The sequence below is a fragment of the Alexandromys fortis genome, unplaced genomic scaffold (genome assembly GCF_014885135.2).
Source record: "Alexandromys fortis isolate MF-2015 unplaced genomic scaffold, M_Fortis_MF-2015_v1.1 scaffold_82, whole genome shotgun sequence".
NCBI lineage: Eukaryota > Metazoa > Chordata > Mammalia > Rodentia > Cricetidae > Alexandromys > Alexandromys fortis.
Window position 1 is genome coordinate 4,969,496 of NW_026067963.1, and position 9,489 is coordinate 4,978,984.

Sequence of the window (9,489 nt, forward strand, 5' to 3'; positions counted from 1 at the left end):
TTTGAGACAGGGTTTCTCTATGGTTTTGGAGCCTGTCCTGGAACTAGCTCTTGTAGACCAGGCTGGTCTCGAACTCACAGAGATCCGCCTGCCTCTGCCTCCCGAGTGCTTGGGATTAAAGGCGTGCGCCACCACCGCCCAGCTTTAAGTTTTAACTTTAAAATTAGTAGTGTGTGTGTGTGTGTGTGTGTGTGTGTGTGTGTGTGTTCATGATGTGTGTGCAGGCGGCAGGGAGCACGGGTGCTGTAGCATGCAGGTGGAGGTCAGAGGACAGTTTTGAGGAATTAGTTCTCCCCTTGTATCTTTGGGTTCGGGTTTTAGGGACCAGGTTCAGGCTGTCAGGCTTGCACAGTAAACACCTTTGTCTGCTGAGCCATCTTCCCAGCCCTTAGAGAATTGTTTTCATAATTGAAAATTAGTGTATAGCTTTTGAAAGTTTCGAGGATTTTACATTCCCAAAGATATGTTTTAAAGTAGCAATAGACCAGATGGAGGCGGTCAAGGTGAAGACAAAGAGAAATGGGTCGGTATAGTAATATTGTATTTGTGTTTTAATAAAGCTTGCCTGAAAACCAGAGTGCAGAGCTAAGCCACTAGGGCCCACACTTTTAATCCAGGGACTCAAGGCCCTGGGGCTACCTGAGATTGAATCTGTCTAAAAAGAGAAAAAGAACAAAGGTATTCCCAGCACTCAGGAGTCACAGGCCTTTTAATCCCAGTACTAGGGAGGCAGAGACAGGAGTGATAAAGCTGGACAGAGAGAGGGATATAAGGCACGGGGAGACAATAGCTCATTGCAGTCTGAGGTTTGGTGGACAGCATCTCAGTCTGCAGTTAAGCTGAGGACAGGATCACCCTTTTGTTTGAGCATTAGTAGATGGAAGAACTCTCTAGCTCAGTAGATATAAGAACTCTCTCTGGCTTGGCTGCTTTGTTTTTTTGATCTTTAGCTTGAACCCCAATATCTGTCTCTGGGTTTTTATTATTTGTGCCACAGGTCAGACTGTAGAGAATTTGCCTGTCTTTGGACTAGGCTATTTACAGAGAAAGAACACTGGCCCGTATCTAATGAAGTTTCTTAGTGTCCATATTAACAAACCAATAGGAAGCAGGTAAAGTTAATCATAATAATGTATTTTATTTAAGTCATAACATTCAAAATGTTATTATCTCAACATGTAATCCATGAGAAAATCATTAACAAAACACTGACATTCCATGGTTTGTGTGAAATCTTAGAAACCAAGCTAGCCTTTGACACGACACACTTGAATTTGGACCACCTGCATTTAAAGGACTCTGAAGCTGCACACGGCCTTCACCATGGCTCAGCTTGTAACTGACCAAGTCCGAGGACCCAAGTTTGATCCCTGAGGCCGGCATATTGGAAGGAAAGAACTGACTTGACGCTGACCTGCACCGTTCACATGTATATCAGGGCACACACACACAGGCGTGCACACAAACACTAAGTAATGTAATAATGATTTGAGGCCACACGTGGTCAGTGCTTTGGGCAGTGCAGGTTTTGCATCGATGAAAGGATATGATTACAGTGTGAAGAGGGCTTATCAGCCTCAGTGGAGGCTGCGTGACTATGAAGGGGTGTCCTGAGCACCGGGTGATAGTTATCCATACCCTCCCCTCCCCACGCACACCTCTGAACTCCACCCAATAGACGCCAGCAACATTACCTGCCCCGGGGTAACAGTAAAAGATGTCTTCAGATTTTGCCAAAGGTTGTCTTGTACTGGGAGCTTCTGGCCTGGGGTGTGAAAAGGCCGGGGGGAGGGGGATATACCTGGAACTGCCCAGAAGATGTCACATCCCCCAGTTTGACGGAAGAAGGACAACTGGAAGAGAGTAATGAGGCTTTGGTAGGAAAAGCTGAGACCAGCTCTGCAGCTGAAGCATTTGAAGTTTGCTCCCTTGGCAATGATAGCCATCAAAGAATTCGGAGCAGGGGAATTAAATTAGCAAAGTTGTAAATTAAAAACATTTTCTTCCATCTTTTGAAATCCCAAATTCTTTTCTTTCTCTCACTGGCATCACTCCCTCTCTCACTCCCCCCTCCGACCCTCGTTTAAAGGGAAAGCATCATTTAAAGAGCTAGTGCCCCCACCCTGCAACTAAAGGGTGGTTTTTATTAAATTCCAGAAGAGGGCTGGGTCGCCAAAGCAGTCAAGCAGGCTCTCGGTGAGGAGGCTCCCAGCCACTTTGCTGACATTCCACCCGCAGGAGGAGAGGCTGATCAACAGCAAGTGGGCCGAGTGGCTGCAGGCTGATGCTGTTGGGGTTTCCAGAAGACTCTGCTGGTGTCAGAGTGAGGCCAAGGCACTGGAGATGGAGGTAGCCTGATGACGTCCAGAGTACCTGACCGTGGCTAAACGGTTCCATTTGCTCAGCATCTAGGTCTGTCTACAGAGTTCTTGAACTTCAATCATCACAGCAGCAAGAACAAAGCAGAATCTATGTGGATGATCAAGCGATCACACTCAGAAGGCAGCGAGTACACTGAGATGCTTATTTGAGAATGTGTTATCTGGGGGTATGGTCTCCCTCTGCTGCACCAGCCACCTTCCCTCCAGTCCTAGGAGGCTGTTCTCTATGGTTACACAACTGGACTCTTCTGCCCTCTTGAGTTCTCATTGGGTTCAGCCAGAGGGATGCCCAGCAGGAGATCAGAGGAAGGGGAGACTGAGGTTGCACATTCTTTCCCTGTCCTTCCCTGCTGGGCTGTGGGTTGGCAGAGGCCTCAGCTCCTATAAGGTCAAGCCACCCCAGATCCCCAAACCATTTTCTTTTCTGGCCCTTGCAGGAGGCCACAGCACTCTCATCATCCCCAGGGGACTTCCTCATCTCTGGGGATTACCTAGCATCTCTGCAACAGATCAGTTCACAAACTCTTTAGTTAACCCTCTGAAGGCGATGTCTGCTTCTCCCAGGACCTTAGCTCCATCCCAGCTCTCTTTAACCTCGTCTTTGGAAAGTTCCCATGAGTATGAGCCTCCTACAAGGAGGAAGGAGACTGCACACAAAGCTAGCTAGAATCCATAGGTCCTTGAATAGGTTCAACTCCACTTTGTTGCCACAAAGGTAGGCAGGGAATTTTTCTGCCCCTCCCTGGGTTACCAAGAAACTAGGTATACCAGGACTATGTTGATAGATCCAAGAAGCTACACACTTGATTTTCTTCCAGAGAGGATGTGTCTAATGGCTTATACTTCAGTATTTTCCTTACTGGAATTTCTAACAATAACACTGTTGAAAAGGAACTTGGGATGTGTGTCAAAGAAAATCACATGTGTGTTTTCCTTTACTGATGTGTGGATTGTCTGAAGGCATCCAAATCCTGTCTTCAGCTACAGGTCTGAACCCACCCAGCAACTGTCAGCCGTCCAACCGGTGACTAGCTCTCACTGGGGAAATGCAGCCTTTCCTCCTCCCTCTCTGCTCTCAGATCCTTTCTACCCCATGGGGACAAATCAGCCTGGAAGTCACATTACCTGGACTTCCTCATGGAGTCCTACAGAAAAAAAAGAAAAAAAAATCAAAAACCTAAACAAAAGCAAGCAAAATCTTCCTCTGGGTTTTAGGCAATTTAACCAGAGCAAATGGTTGATGATCAGCCGGAGGGGGGGGGGGGGGGGGGGGGGGGGGGGGAGGAAACCCTGGCAGAGCCTTCATTAAGACACTGCCCAGATACTCCTGAGCCCACTTTTGGATCTTGGTAGAATAAAGAACTGAGGATCAGAAATAGTAGCCATAACTGCTAGAGGCTACATCCGAGAGAAAAAAAGTACTGGATCAGGCTGGGATAAGTAGAAGCCCTGTCTGTAGGTGGAGCCTTGAGAGGTATGCAGGAGTGGAGGGCACCTCCGTGAAACTCGTTTCTCTAGTATTTTACTCTCCACGTCAGACACAACCGAGCCCACACAGGAATCACCTGGGAGACTTTAGAAACAGACCCAGGAGCTGTGCTGCACACTAACTGCCTTAGACGAGCTGGAGAGCTCCTAGCACTGGACCGTTGCTGTTCGCAAACACCCTATTACTCTCAAACCCGCAAACGGCCTGTGCCGGGCCTCACTCCGCACGTCTCTCGTCCTGCCCCCTTCAAGTACCCTTCTCAAAGGAGCTACCAAAGGAGTGCTGCCTCAGACAAAATCTCAGTACAGTCCAAATGGAGCACCCTAAGTGTGGACTGGGGTCCTGTGCGCAGTGATTGGTGCTTCTCTCCTTTCTGCCCTGCATGCTATGTCAGTAGATGTTCTGAGGAGCTCCAGGGCTCCGTGTTTATATGGAGCCAACTTGGGCCCAGACTGGGGAGAGTACCCCGGAGTATAGATTGCTCCCAATGACTGTTCGCGTTTATGCAATTCCTCAACACTAGGTGCTGACATTCCAATTTGGAGTGACTCAAATCTCATATTCATAGCAGTCTTGCAAAAGAAATATCTGCCTGTTACTCTACATGCTTCAGGACTAGGCTTGAATGGGTATGCATTGATACTATGTGGTCCAGGTATTGACACCATAGATAATTTTGGTTTTATCCCACATATATACATATATCCCATTATGTATGTATGTATGTATGTATGTATATATATAATTTTAGAGATAAATGTGCAGGTATCCTTCGCCTATAGCTTTGTATTGTAGCTTTTTAAAAATTTGTTTTTATAAAATTTATTACAAAATTTAAAAACATCACACCCAAAAAATTAACCAGACCCAACATCTATACAAGTTGATGAATTTCTACACAGTATGGAATTCTCTGGGGATATGCTCAGGATGGGATCATAGTTCTTTTTTAATTTTTAGAGTTCATCTTATTTTTATGGGCATGGGTGTTTTGCCTGCATATATATCAGTGCACCACTTGTGTGCCTGGTGCCCCAGGAGACCAGAAGAAGGTACAAGATCTCTTAGAACTGGAGTTATAGATGATTGTTAAGAATTGAACCTAGGTCCTCTGAAGTGCAGCTAGTAATCTTAACCTCTGAGCCATCTCTCCAGCCCCAGACTATAGTTCTTTAGAGCAGAAAGAGACTGGCTGTGAATGGAGTAGACGAAGTGCCTACATAGAGTTGGACATGGCAGCAGTGAGAGTAAATTGGCACCTATCTAGGAGGTGGGTATGCCCTTCCAGAAATACCTAGAAGTACCAAGGACCCTGAGCTGGCCATGAGTGGGTAAGAGAAACTCACCATTAAATATTTAAAGGAATTGCTGAGAATTACACTGTGTGTATTTCCCCCCAGAATGTTATTCGAGAACAGGTGATATCTCTAGCAAGGGAGAAGAGTATTTAAAACAATACACTTGGCAAAAATCTCCAAATCTGAAAACAGACTGTGGGGCCATTAGGCACTTTATTAAGGGGAAGCCACACACGTTCAGCAGAAGGAAGCTTAATTCCAGAACCATAAGAAAACAAATTCATGTTGTTGAAGGCACGTGGGCACAGTATTCTGCTACATCCGCCTAAAAACACCAATCTGTGAATCAGAGATGATTGCACACAATAATTTTAGCATTCAGGAAGCTAAGGAGTAGAGATCATAGTTCAAGACCCTTAGCAACATGGGGAGACTGTCTCAAATAGCAAGCAAACAGGACTGTTGAGTGAAGTGTGACAGAAAAGGGAAACTGTTGCTGTTGTCTGAGACAGGGTCTCACTATGCGGCCCTGGGTGGCCTGGAACTCACAGAGACACACATCTATCTCTCTGCCCTGAGTACTGTGACTTAAGGCATGCATCCCCACAACCGGCCCTTTCTGGAAATTAGATTTCACTATGTAGCTCTGACTGGCCTGGAACGAGATCTGAAGACCAGCCTGGCCTTGAACTCACAGAAATCTGCCTGCCTCTGCTTCCCAAGAGCTGGGATTAAAGGGGTTTGCTACCATGGAAAGCTGGGTTTTGATCTAAAATGTGTTAACTCATGACCAAAAGTTTGAAAAGAGGTGAACTACAGTGCCCTTTGTGGTTTAAGTATAAAATGCCTTCCACCGGCTCTTAGGTTTGAGTACTTGGTCCCCAGCTGGCTAGGCTGTTTTCGAAGGATGTGAAAGCTTTAGAAGGCAAAACCTTGCTGGAGGAAGGGAGTTATTGGGGGCGGCCCTTAAGGTGTGATGTTTCAGATCTGCTGCCTGTCCTCTCTGTTTCCTGACTGTGGTCACGATGTGACTAACTCTGTCAGGCTCCTACAGCCATATGCTCCCTACCATGATGGTCTGTGTCCCCTCAAAGTTCAAGACAAAATAACCCCTTCCTCCCTTACGCTGCTTCCTGTCAGGTATTTGGTCAGTGCAATGGGAAAGGTAACTGGTATAGCATGTTAGAGATGATGGGAACTCGATGACTTGTTTTCTAATGAGAAGAAGGAATGAAAAGGGCAAATTACAGACGACGAAGGGAAAGATCGGAGGGAGGAACGACAGAACGGCATCTGTAAAAGCTTACGAGAAACTAAGACAGAAGAAAGAAGTAGCCAACGCATTCGCAAACCAAACTCATTCATCAGGTCTGGCATACATCCTCTCATTTTGACTCATTCTGCCTTGTGCATCTTGATAAAGGAGCGTGCCATGGATTTTAATTTCCTGTTGGTTTGAGCAGATTCGAGTCTGACATTTGAAAATATTTCTAACCAACCCAGTTCTCTCTGGCCAGTTGATTTCTGCTCGGACAGGCTCTGATCTGACGGCGACTCAGTCATTGAATTTGAACCCTGGAGTGAGATAATCAAGATAACCCGCATCTCAACTCAATGATGCATACATCAGGGCCAAAGTCCTTCCAGAAACTTCCCAGGCTTTTAAAGTAGACTGTCTCATAAGCTTAGGAAATTGAACCACATAGGAGAAATAACACCAAAGACAAAAGAAGATATTTCTTTATATTAACTGTTTTCATAAGAAATTTTCCTATTAGTTTACAATGTCCTTTGAGCATTTGCCTTCCTTCCCCCTCTCCCACGCCTTTCCTCCCGTCAGTCCTTTTTGTCTCCCAGAGATATTCCCTTAGATTTTTGTGTCATACACACATACACACGTTTATGCATCTGCATGGCATGTAGTACCCACAAAGGGAGAAAGCAGTTGACATCTGCTTCCCAAAGCTGTCTCAATTCTCCTACTATGATTATCTCCAGTTGCACCGTTTTCTGCAAACGACACCCTTGATTCCTCTTTACGGCTGAAATGCGGATTCTGTTGGGCATATATGTTGTACTGCCCTTGTTTGTTCTTTCTCCTGTTAGATACCTAAGCTGGCTCCATAATTGAGATGCTGTGAATGGAACTGCACTGAGCTCTGATGCGGCTGCTCTCTGTGATACATTGATTTAGAGTCTGTTGGGTAAGTGCTTACCAGTGCGTAGCTGGGTCATATGGTAGTTCTACTTTTAACTGTTTCCCACAGCGACTAGAGTAATTTCACTCATACCTGTAACTGGATGCTCCTCTCCTGCCTGGCAGTTCCCAAATAACCACTCTGAGGCTTAATATTAATTATAAATGGTTGACCAATGGCTCAGGTTTATTACTAGTTAGCTCTTACATTTAAATTAACCTATTTCTACTAATCTATTTATCGCTACATGGCCCATGGCTTACTGGTGGTACCCTGGCATGTTTCTTCTCTGGTAGCTACTGGCATCTCTCCCGACTCTGCCTTCTTTCTCCCTCTATTCAGTCTGGCTTTCTTGCCTAGCTATATTCTGTCCTACTATAGGCCAAAGCATCTTTATATATCAATCAATAAAAGGAACACATATTCACAGCATACAGAATGACATTACACATCAATACCAACAGCATATAGGTTTCCTTTTGTTCATATCGTGACCAATATTTGTCATTATTTGTTTCCTAAATGACTGCCATTCTGACTGGGGTGAGATGGAGTCTCAATATAGTTTTTATTTGCAGTTCTCTGATGATAAATAAGGCTGAAAAATTTTCACAGTTTATTGGCCATCTTCACTTCATCTTTTGAGACCTATCTCTTCATTTGCCCACTATTGACTGGGTTGTTTGATCTCTCCTTGTTTAGTTTTCTAAGGGTTTGTATTCTCTGACAGGTGCGTAGCTAGCAAAAGTTTCCTTTGAAAATGGAAATTTTCTAACCAGAGAGGAGAAACTTTTTCAGGAAAATAAAACCATCCTAAGAAAGTATTCACCCAATAAGAGCTTAGGAGCTGTGAAACAGACCTGAACATGGTGGTACAGATCTTTGATCCTGCACTTGGGAGGCAGAGGCAGGTAGATCTCTATGAGTGGGAAGCCAGCCTGGTCTACATAGTGAGTTTCAGGCCAGCAAAGATTACATAGAGAGATCTTGTCTCAAACAACAAACGCCCCATGAAAGATGGACAGAACTGGGGCAGGAAGGTGGTGGCCACTCCTTTAATCCCAGCACTCAGGAGGCAGGCAGATCTCTGTGAGTTCAAGGCCAGCCTGGTCTACAGAATGAGCTCCAAGACAGGCTCCAAAGCTACACAGAGAAACCCTGTCTGAAAAAAAAAAAAAATTGAAGAAAAAAAAAGGCTGACAGAACTGGAATCATGATAAAAATGTTCCTGTTGACTAAAGTAAGAGCAACAGAATAAACAGAATTATATCCTAAAGTATAAAATAAACATCCACAGATCAATATGGATATAAAATGTTCAAATAGATAAGGAAATTCAGTAAGAAGAGACAAATGTCCCCGAAGAATTCATACACACACACACACACACACACACACACACACAGAATTTGTTTGGTTTTTGTTTTTGTTTTGTTTTCCAGCTTCCTCTTGAGTGTGGCTATGCTTAGCTACTTTCTTACAAAAAGTGGAATTTGGAAAGAAGGAATGGGTGATGCTACAGGAATCACAGTTGGTGCTGTCAGCCGTAATCTAGGAACATGGACCTTTGCTGTGGTAGGCCAAGAACGGCACTTGGCCTTTGTGGCTTCTTCCTTCCCTGAATCTCCAATGCCTGTGTAACCATGAAAAAAAAAAAGTCAGACTCACCCATGCGGAAGGACCATCCACAAGGTATCTGAAAATTCACAGTCATTTAAAAACAGGGAAGTGTGAGAGACTGCCGTAGACAGGATGACGAAATGTCACGTCAAATGCTGAACTGGATCACGGAATAGAAAAGGAGCGACAGGAACAACTGGTGAAAGGACTAAGCAGTGGCGCTGGGTCAGCAGTAACATATACTGTTGACTACTTAGTGTGGAAGAGACTGAGAGGAAACCAGACAAAGGCTGGACAAGGGCTCTCTGCCCTCTGCACCACCTTGGTCATTTTTCTGTATGCCTAAACCAGTAGTGGAGGGGAATGAACTAAAAGGAAAAATAGACAGAGACACATTACATGAGGAAATTGTAATATTTAATCTCTTAATATATATAGAATAAGTAGACAAAACAATGAGAGAAAGTATAGAAGGTTTAAGGAATGCTATCCACAGATGTGAG